Source organism: Typopeltis vanoorti, chromosome 1, assembly GCF_054136105.1.
Source record: "Typopeltis vanoorti isolate ZY-2024b chromosome 1, IOZ_Tvanoo_1.0, whole genome shotgun sequence".
In the NCBI taxonomy this organism is placed as follows: domain Eukaryota; kingdom Metazoa; phylum Arthropoda; class Arachnida; order Uropygi; family Thelyphonidae; genus Typopeltis; species Typopeltis vanoorti.
Window position 1 is genome coordinate 117,816,050 of NC_143549.1, and position 11,103 is coordinate 117,827,152.

Sequence of the window (11,103 nt, forward strand, 5' to 3'; positions counted from 1 at the left end):
AAACTGAAACTAATGAGGCCTTTCAGGAAATCTTGCTCAAATAACATGCCAAAGAAGATAATCAGAAATATTTCATAATCAGAAATATTTGACTGTTTAATCAGAAATAACATCGTAAACGATGTTATTTCTGATTAAACAGTCAAATGTGGTTTCAGAAAAATGGGCAAGCATCCTGCCTAATTAGGTTACAGATGTCATCCTGAACTTATTTTCCGTTTCATAAAACCGTCCTTAGTTATAAAGATAAAGAGGCTATTAGTTTCTCAACATTGACTTGATAAGAAGTCACTTGGAGTTTTGCATTCACATCTTCTATATTGGTTTTCATTATGATTCTCATATCAGGAAGACCATAGAAGATGTGTGAGAAAAATAATATGATGATTTCGAAATGAAATTGACGATAATATGTGGAGCGTTTCCCAGCTGCAAACATGAAATAGAGTGGTGATGTGATTGAATTCAAAAAAATCTAAAAGGCATGAACGGAAATTAAGTAGAGAGAAAGTTTAATTTTAATAAGGGACTTAAATCGAACCAGGTATAATAGGAATTTAAGAATAAATGCTCCCAAACAAGGAAGAACAATCGGTTTTTTCATACCTATTTTCTGATTTGAATGGAGTAAGCTTGGGTGAGACTGACATTGACCATACGGAGTGTCTTCCTGTTTTTTTGGACAGCAATTTGAATGTGAAGGGTAATAAAGCAATAATTTAAAACGGCATTCTAAGAATAATTGCAGGAAGGAAACCATCCTTGATATATTTCAGCATAAGGAAGACATCTGTCTCTGTTCAACACTGGATGCGTTCCTCACTTGAAGAATGCAATATATTCTGGTAAACTGGTTTTCGTAGTTATTCTGATATAATAAATATTTTGCATACAACTGGGTGAAAACGCATATGATGATTTCGCCACACAAACGGTGATTCCTGATAGAGTTTCTAGGCAGCTATCTGGTTTAAGAGCGATTGCATTATTGACTCTAACAAATTTCTCAACGTAATAAACAGATACACAGTAGAAGTAATGTTTTGATTTGATTGATGAAATTAAAAGGAGCCTCGAACATATCCGTGAGATTGGAGAAATAACGCTCTCAAGAAGGGAAGGAGAAAGATGCAAGTTTATTACCATTCATTTCTTTTGTGATTGCACAGGGCTGCTCTTGGATGTTGGGTCCCAATAGCGTGAATAATGTAAAGAAGCTTAAGAAAACTAATGGAAATACCATGCCAACTTTCAAGTAGATCATGATTCCCTGCCGATAACTCTTAAGAATTACATTATTAATATATGATTCTGCCCTAAATTATCAACGTATAACAGACACGTCTAAATATTGTTGCACGTAAGAGAAATTTTTCCGGTCTCACCTATACATCTGCCACCTGTCCCTCCGATATAATTTGTTTTGCAATTGCAGATTGGTTTGTTTCCGTTTAGAACACAAGTTCCGTCTTCGGCATCCTCGTTGTCACATTTCAAACCATCACAATTAACTGTAATATATACATTAGAGATAATGACTGAGCAATGAATTACATACAATTTTTGATTTATTTTAGACTCTCATATATATTATATACTTTTATGATACAAAAACTGAAACTAAAATTAAATTAAAGCAAATTGACTATAAACCTTTTAATATAATATACATTCAATTTTTTGGTTTCTTTTAGGATATATAATTATCCATAAAATTAAATCAAATTTTTCTAGTATAATTCTCAAACATACAATACATACATGCATGTCCTAATAAATTAACGTTAATTAAATAACGTTATCGAAGACTAAAATTAAATTATATCAAGAAAACCGTTTTAGCTTTGAAAGGAAATATATACCGAAGTGTAATTTAGTAGACACTTGGGATACAATAGCGATAAGCTCAGTAGAGTTATGGCATGAAATATCGATATAGAATATCACAGATTGCAGTATGAAATTGTACAATAAATTAATTCCATCATTGAATTTGTTAACCTTCTATTGAGAGGAGACGTACGATGGAATACGAATCGATGTATACGCTGTGTAGAAGAAATTCAAGTAAGGTTATTGATTTATTGTTAATTGATAAGAGTATTGAGGTTGAGAGAGGAATAGATTTGTATTCGAAGGAAATACTCTTCTTGAATGAGTTTGGCCTCACAATACTCGAAAAGATTTCATCTCTTATGAATCCTACTACATAGATTCAGAGAAAATAATTTTATGGGAGATATTTTTATAAATAAATAAGTTCGATAATGTTTCATACAATTTTAATGGCAGAAATATATTTCTTATATTTTTGAAAATGGTAGGAATAGAGAAGGATTCTGAGTTCTACAGTTCATGAACTTCTTGGCATATATAGCGATGAATACACAGGCGCTCCATATGAATATATTTGTCCACTTTTTCTTATTGTGTTTTGCTGCCCACAGGCAAGTGTACGCCAAATTGCATGAATATTAAGTTTCATATAGGCACCAGTAAGCTAGCCGTAACAGAAATAAGGAAAAATACTTTTTTGCGCTTGGTTTTTAAATTGGTACTTTGTATCTAAGCATTCGCGATTCCATTTTACAGTTGAAATCATACTACCAGGAATTGAATTCAAAATGTACAAGATTGTCAGGAATGCTAGAAATGATTGAGAAGGAAGGCCTTTGATGAATAGATATAAAATGCCTTTTATCCATTATATTTCAGATATATATGAGTAATAAATTTCATGAGTCTCTTAGCCTGAGACCATAGTTGTGAATTGGAATATCACCAGGTTATTTACCCAGAGCGGGGATGCTGCACACCTGGAAGATATTACTTGTGAATTAGAAACTCATTCGATAAAAAATAGGATTGGTACAAAAACATTTACCGAGCTGGAGAACTTGCTTTTTTAGGAAATCTTGCTCAAGAAAAATGGGCGATAAGCTACTCTACATGAACATCGTTATTTCTGATTAGGCAGTCAAATATGGTTTCAGATAAACGGATAACCATCCTGCCTACATGTGTTGCAGATGTCAAGCTTGATTTATTTTTTGTTTCAGAAAACCGTCCTAGGTTTATGGTAAAGGGACCAAGGGTTTCTCAACAATGGCTTGATAAAAAGTCATTTGAACCTTTTGAACTCACGTCTTCTATGTTGGATTGGTTTCTGATTCTCATATCAGGGAGAGCATGGAGCGTTTGTGAGAAAAATAATATGATGTTTTAGGAATATAGTTGACAATAATATGTGGAGCGTCTCCTAACTGCAAACATGAACGAGAGGGTGATGTGTTTGAGTCTACAAAAATTCTGAAAGTTATTAACAGAAATTAAGTAGAACGAAACTTTCCTTTTATTGAGGGAATTAAATCGAATCGTGGGTAAACTAAGAATTTAAGAATAAATGCTCAAATAAAAGGGAATAATAACGGATATATTTCGTAAATGTTGCTTGAATTGTAATAAATAGGCTAGGCTAAGACAGACGTTGAATGTACGTAGGGTCTTCATGTGCTATTGAAGACGAATTTGAATGTGAAGGGTAATAAAGCAATAATTGAAAACAGCACTAAGAATAATTGCAGAAGGAAACCATCCTTGATATTTAAGGATAAGGAACGCATCTGTTTCTGTTCAACACTGGATACGTTCCTCAACTGAAAAATGCAGAATATTCTGGTGAAGTGATTTTCGTTGTTATTCTGATAAACTAACAAAGCACAGATCATGGTTAAATAAAACCGTGGGTATACTTGGAATTTTAGAATAAATGCTCCAATACAAAGGAATAATAATGGATATTTTTCAAACATCTTGCTTGATTTGAACTGAATACGCTAGGGGGAGATGGAAATTGAATAAATAGTGGGGTCTTCATCTTTTATTGGAAAGGGATTTGAATGTAAAGGGTAATAAAGTAATACTTGAAAGCAGCATTCTAAGAATAATTGCAGGAAGGAAACCATTTTTGATATTTTATGATAAGGAAGATATTGTTTCACACCGGATACGTTCCTCACCTGAAAAATGCAATATATTCTTGTCAACTGGATTTCGTTGTTATTCTGATACAATAAATATTTTGCATAGAATTATGTGAAAAATCATATGTGAATTTTGCTATACAGATGGTGATCCCTTACTGAGAGTTCCCACTTAGCAATCTGGTGTAAGATGGGTTGTTTTATTGACTCTAACAAATTTATCAATGAAATACACAGATACATAGTAGAATAAATGTTTTGATTTGATTGAAGAAATTAAAAGGAGCCTCGACCATATCCGCGTGATTGGAGAAATAACGTTCTCAGGAAGGGGAGAAGAGGGATGCAATCTTTTCACCACTCAAGCTTTTGTGATTGCACAGATCTATTCTTGCTTGTTGGGTCCCAGTAGCGTGAATAATATTAATAGCCTTTACGAAAACTAGTGGAAATACCATTTCAACTTTCAAGTAGATCATGATTCCCTGCCGATAACTCTTAATAATTACATTAATAATATATGATTCTTCCCTAATTATCAACGTATAACAGATACGGCTAACTATTGTTGCACGTAACAAAAATTTTTCCGATCTCACCTATACATCTGCCATCTGTCCCTGTGATATAATTTGCTTTGCAATAGCAGTTTGGTTTGTTTCCATTTAGAACACAAGTTCCGTCTTCGGCATTACCGTTGTCACATTTCAAGCCATCACAATTAACTGTAATATATACACTGGAGATAATGACTGAACAATGGAATTATGACATATTTCTGACAGTAAAACAGAAAATAAAATTAAATTAAAGCAAATGACCATAAACTTCTTAAAGCATAATATAAATTCAATTTTTTTGTTTCTTTTAGGATATATAATCATGCATAAAATTAAATGAATTTTTTCTAGCATAATTGTTAAACATACAATACATATATGCATATTCTTATAAAATAACAGTAATAAATCACTTTATAGAAGTCAAAAGATAAAGTATATCAAGAAAACCGTTTACGTTCTGAAATTAAATATATAAAGAAGCGTCAGTTAGCAGATACTTGCGATACTACTAGAAATAAGCTCAGTAGAGTTGTGGCCTGAAATGTATTTTAGAATATGAGAGATTGCAGTAGGAAAGGTGTATAATAGTTTTTTAATTCCTTAATTTAACTTGTTAAACTTTTATTGTGAGGAGATGTACGATGGCATACGAATCAATGTATAGGTTGCGTAGAAGGAATTCATGTAAGTTTATTGTTTTTTGTTAATTGATTGGAGTATTTAAGTTGAGAGAGGAACATATTTGTGATCGAAGGATGTGCTAATCTTGGATGATTTTGACTTACAATATCCGAAAAGTTTTCATCTCTTTTAAACCCTACTGCATATATTCAGAAAAACTGATTTCTTTGGGAGATATTTTTATAAATATATAAGTTCGATAATGTTTCATACAATTTTAATGGCAGAAATATATTTTTTCGTTTTTATGAAAATGGTAGGAATAGGATAGTTTTCTGAGTTCTACTGTTCCTGAAATACCTGGCATATATATCGGTGACTGCACAATTCAGACGCCCGAATAAATGTATTTCTGACCACAAGCAAGTGTACGTCGAATTGCATAAACGTTATGTTTCTTGGACGCATCTGTAAGCGAGCTGTAACAGAAACGTGGGAAAATAATTTTTTTGTTTTGGTTTTTACATTGGTACTCTGTGTCTAAGTATATTAGCTATTTCCTTTTACAGTTGCAATCATATTACCTGGAATTGAATGCAAAATGAACACAGTTGTCAGAAATGCTAGAAATGATTGAGAAGGAAGGCCTGTGTACCAATGTAAAAACCAAAATAAAAACCAATGTAAGAACAAATTTTCATGGGTCTCTGAGCCTGAGACCATGGTTATGAATTGGAATATCACCAGGTTATTTACCCAGAGCGGGGATGCTGCACAACTGGAGGATATTACTTGTGAATTAGAAACTCATTCGATAAAAATTAGGATTGGAATAAAAACAATTACCAAGCTGGAGAACTTGCTTTATCAGGAAATCTTGCTCAAGAAACATGGGCGATAAGCTACTCTACATGAACATCGTTAGTTCTGATTAGGCAGTCAAATATGGTTTCAGATAAACGGATAACCATCCTGCCTACATGTGTTACAGATGTCAAGCTTGACTTATTTTTTGTTTCAGAAAACTGTCCTAGGTTTATGGTAAAGGGACCAAGCGTTTCTCAACAATGGCTTAATGATATATTCATGTAAACGCTAGAAAGATATTTATTTAACCAAATATTTCGGTCTGGAAATAGCAGACCATCTTCAGTGGTATTACAAGAACAGTTTAAAAAATACAAGCTAGAAAACTAACAACAGATCGTTAAAATAGAACACGCCGCGTGATGTTATATCACTAAGTATAAAACGGAATATTTTGAAGTAGAGACATGATTGAAAAAAAAATTAATGAGTAATCTTGATTAGACTTTCCCAGATTTTTGATATAGATATACAGTCATTATGATTCAGGTTGGGACGATGGAGCAAGGCTTCCACGCTTTCCTTGAACAAACGTTCGAACCTATAACGGGATCTATGTAAGAGGCGAGTCCTGCACCAAAGGATGCTGTGGTCAGTTTCAATCCCATGTTGAGCCAATCCGGACTTTTCAGGTTTGTTGTGAAGAATGGAGGATTGATGTTTTTGGATTCTTTTTTCAAGAGAAAGTCCAGTCTATCCAAAATAGGAGAGATCACAGTTGCACGGAATTTGATGAACTCCAGGAAGAGATAAAACTGAGCGTTTGTCTTTAGGAGAAGGAAAATGAGAAGACAATTTGTTAATAGGTGAATACGTAGTTGTTAAATCATATTTCTTTAAAATTCTTGTGATAGTTCTAAAATACCGGAGATATAAGGAATAGGCACTCGACGTATTAAAACTTTGTTGTTTTGTGGAGCATTATAAGATTTGAGAAGATGTTGAGTACTTTTTTCAGAAAAGTCATTGAGTTTCATGTGTTGTTGGATAGTAGAAAGTTCTTTCTGTAGATAATCAAACGTAGAACAATTAGTTTTGACTCTTCTGATGAGGCATTTTATAATTCCTGTTTTTTGACATGGATGATGGGCTGATTCTATAAGAATATAATGACCTGCGAACGTTGGTTTCCTGTATACTGTAGTTGTAAGAATAATTAAAGGTGACACTTCAAATATTCCAAAATTCTGAAAGTTATAAACAGAAATTAAGTAGAATGAAACTTTCCTTTTATTTTTTGATATTTAAGGATAAGGAAGACACTGTCTCTGTTCAAAACTGGATAAGTTCCTCACCTGAAAAATGCAATATATTTCTGGTCAAATGGATTTCATTTTTATTCTGATATAATAAATATTTTGCATAGAATTGTGTGAAAAATCATATGTGGATTTTAATGCAGATGGTGATCCCTTATTGAGAGATCTCACGTAGCAATCTGGTGTAAGATGGGTTGTTTTATTGACTCTAACAAATGTCTCAATGAAATACACAGATACACAGTAGAAGAAATGTTTTGATTTGATCGAAGAAAATTGAAAGGAGCTTCGAACATATCCGCGTGATGGGAGAAATAACGTTCTCAACACCAGATGGGAAGGAGATTGATGCAAATTTTTACTATTCATTATTTTGTGATTGCACAGGGCTACTCTTGGATGTTGGTTCCCAGTAGCGTGAATAATTTAAAGAACCTTTATAAAAAATAGTGGAAATACCATGGCAACTTTCAAGTTGATCATGATTCCCTGCCGTTAACTCTTAATAATTACATTAATAATATATGATTCTTCCCTAAATTATCAACGTATAACAGATACGGCTAAATATTGTTACATGTAATAAAATTTTCCGTTCTCTCCTACATCTGCCATCAGTCCCTGCGATATAATTTGCTTTGCAATTGCAGTTTGGTTTGTTTCCGTTTAGAACGCAAGTTTCATCTTCGGCATCCTTATTGTCACATTTCAAACCATCACAATTAACTTGAAAAAAAAAATATATATATATGAAGGGTACAGGAGAAAAACAACTTCAGTCCAATTTTTGTGAATTCAACCTAATGCTGCCATCTGTTGGGGATTAAAGGAAGGTTTCATCTCATAAATCCGACTTTCTGCATAAACAACCTGATTCCAGACAAATGAACGGAGAATATTTCTTAAACTTGGGAAGAACACCCTCAGTCCGAGCGGTTGTATGGAAAAACAACTTCAGTCCAATCACATCAACTATTATCACTATTGCTTCAATGGGGTTGTTAAACCAAAAATCTTTCACGGAAACTCCGGACGACTGGAGAGAAGTTTTACGTATCAGTCGAGATAAACCTATACCTTTTGAAGTGATTGACTGTGGAAAGAATTTTGATTTCCAAAATTGGAAAGATCATTTATCACCTTTGTATAAAGCGAGATGCCCTTTTCCCACGAGACCAATTCGTATGCTGCAAATTTTAAAGGACAAAAAACCTACAGCGATATTTTATAAGTCGGCTTATTCCGGGGCTATGAAAGTGCATCTATTGTAAAGAAAACTATAAAGAATCAGAAGAATAAAAAAATAAATAACAGAAAAAATGCGCTACTGAGCTTATACACTGCCATAGTACCCATAAAGTTAGCGAAGTATAACGACCTATTCCACATGTCTTAATTTTTAGAGCGGCCAAATTCAAAAAACTTTTACGAAGACTTGCTGTATAATAATGCTCAAGAGGATGGCAATGACAACAACGTTGATGACCATCCAATAGATGATTGAAATAAATGATTATTTTAAAACTACAATATTTTAACTACTTAAAATTTATTACTTTTTACTTCATTTTTTGTGTATTATTGCTTGCTTAATAAAGAAGTACTCACCAACCTTTGTTAGTATAATAATTCCCTTAATACCTATTATCTTTAAAACAAGGGATGCGATCTGATCATTATTTATAAATTAAATAATTAATTAATTAAAAAATCAGATATTATCAATCCGATTAATACAAAAATGTGCATAACAACCATTTTTTTATATAGGCATCAACTTAAACGGAATTTACAGGGATAAACCACTTCAGTCCGCCATTTCGACAGAAAGGCCATTATTTGCCATTTATGTTTTTAATTTTTAAGTATACTATTTAAATTAATTATGCTTATTATACATGAATGTACCATATCTATTATTTTTTTATTTTGTTATGTTATGTTTACTTGCATTTTGATAACAAGGAAAATTTAATTACATTTTTTTCAGAAGTCAATATCGTGGACTGAAGTTGTTTTTCCCTGCACCCTTCATATATATACACTTGTATGATACTAAATTGAAAAAAAAATAATTAAAGCAAACAACCATAAGCTTCTTAAAGAATAATAAATATTTAATTTTTTGGTTACTTTTAGGTTATAAAATTAGTCATAAAATTAAATGATTTTTTTTTTTAATAATTTTCAAATATCCATTACATATAGGTATATCCTTATAAAATAACGGTAATAAATCACGTTATAGAAGTCAAAAATTAAAATATATCAAGAAAACCGTTTACGTTCAGAAATTAAATATAAACCGAAGCGTAACTTAGTGGACACTTGGGATACAACTAGCGATAAGCTTAGTGGAGTTGTGGCATGAAATATGTTTTACAATATGAGGGATTGCAGTAGTAAAGTGTATAATTATTTAATTCCTTAATTCAATTTGTTAAACATTTATTGAGAAGAGACATACGATGGAATAAGAATCGACGTATAGGCTGTGTAGAAGGAATTTATGTAAGTTTATTGTTTTTTTGTTAATTGATGGGAGTATTTCGGTTGAGAGAGGATGATATTTGTATTTGAAGGCTGTCCTCCTCTTGAAAGAGATTGGCCTCAAAATAACCGTAACGTTTTCATCTCTTTTAAACCCTACTACATAAATTCAGAGAAACTGATTTATTTGGGAGATATTTTTATAAATAAATAAGATCGACAATGTTCCATACAATTTTTATGGCAGAAATATATTATTTTTTGTTTTTATGAAAATGGTAGAAATAGAATAGGTTTCTGATTTCTACTGTTCCTGAAATACTTGGCAAGTATACCGGTAACTACAAAATTCAGTCTCCCGAATAAATATATTTCTGCACTTTTTCTCATTGTGTTTTGCTGACCATAGGCAAGTCAACATCAAATTGCATGAATGTTATGTTTCTTATAAGCACCTGCAAATGAGCTGTAACAGAAACAAGGGAGAAGAATTTTTTTTTGATCTGGTTTTTAAATTAGAACTCTGCGTGTAAGAATTCGCGATTCCTTTTTCCAGTTGCAATCATATTACCTGGAATTGAATGCAAAATGTACACAATAGTCAGGAAGGCTAGACATGACTGAGAATCAAGGCCTTTGATGAAGAGATATAAAATATCTTTTATTCATTAAATATCAGATATTTGTTTTAATATGAATAAAATATTTTCATCAGTCTATGAGCCTGAGACCATGGTTGTGAATGGCAATGTCACCAGGTTATTTACCCAGCGTGGGGATGCTGCAAACCTGGTCGATTCTTTCTTGTGAATTAGAAACTCATTCGGCAAAAAATACAATTGGTACAAAACAATTACCGACTGAGAACTTTCTTTTTCTCACCATTCAGAGTGTGTTAATAAAATTTCGTAAAGAAAATTAAACTGAATCGAATGAGGTCTATCAGGAAAAATTGCTCAAGAAATATTGGCGATAAGCTACTCTACATAAACATTGTTATTTCTGATTAGGCTGTCAATATGGTTTCAGATAAACGGACAACCATCCTGACTAAATGTGGTACAGATGCCAAGCTGGAATTGTTTCTATTGTTTCAGAAAACCGGACGTACGTTTATGGCAAAGGGACCAAGGGTTTCTCTACAATGACATGAAAGAAATCACTTTTGACTTTTGTACTCACGTCTTCTATGTTGGTTTTCTTTCTGTTTCTCATAACAGGGAGAGCATATAAGGTTTGTGAGAAACATAATACGATGTTTTCGGAATGTAGTTGATGATAATATGTGGAGCGTATCCTAACTGCAAACATGAAATAGTG